The sequence below is a fragment of the Papaver somniferum genome, unplaced genomic scaffold (genome assembly GCF_003573695.1).
Source record: "Papaver somniferum cultivar HN1 unplaced genomic scaffold, ASM357369v1 unplaced-scaffold_30364, whole genome shotgun sequence".
Lineage (NCBI taxonomy): Eukaryota > Viridiplantae > Streptophyta > Magnoliopsida > Ranunculales > Papaveraceae > Papaver > Papaver somniferum.
In genome coordinates, this window is record NW_020641446.1 from 1 (window position 1) to 502 (window position 502).

The 502-nt window shown below is 38.4% G+C and overlaps 1 long non-coding RNA gene across 1 annotated transcript in view; it reads left to right on the forward strand.

The window, feature by feature from the left end:
- Positions 1-74: 74 nt before the first annotated feature.
- Positions 75-502, forward strand: part of LOC113341694 — a 675-nt gene continuing 247 nt past the window's right edge. Inside the window, exons 1-2 of the long non-coding RNA XR_003356095.1 lie at positions 75-278; positions 398-481. This is a non-coding gene — a long non-coding RNA (uncharacterized LOC113341694). The remainder of the gene's footprint in view (positions 279-397; positions 482-502) is intronic.

Below are 502 nucleotides of genomic sequence, written 5' to 3' on the forward strand. Positions count from 1 at the left end.
TCACTTTTGGAGTGAGGGGATCTCCTCTAAGATGTTTCTCTAGATGTTTGTATATGATGCATGAGGAACTCAGAACACCTTCCATACTCTATTTCGCACATTATGCACATAGCTTATACTTGCCTACTATCCATGATTCTCCATAATCTTTTATAAACTTCTGGTTTCTGTCAAGCAGTTCTATATGCTAACCTTTTAAGAACGCCTACACTTCTGCCGAGTAAACGGAGTGAAGAACAGTCGAAACAAGCATATAAAATGTTATCTGATTGCTTCAGGTTTTGTATCGCTCTTCATTGGAGAATCATGTGCATCTCCCTTTCCTTGACCAGATGAGTTTATATATTGTTCTGTGAACATTTAAAGATACCATCTCTTGGTTTTCATGTATCCATAGGTTCGGTATGGGTAATTCAACGTGCCGAGCTAAGACACTTGTACAGTACTTTGGAGAAGATTTTGGTCATGAGAAGTGTCTTTTGTAAGTCGCTCAACCTTCATA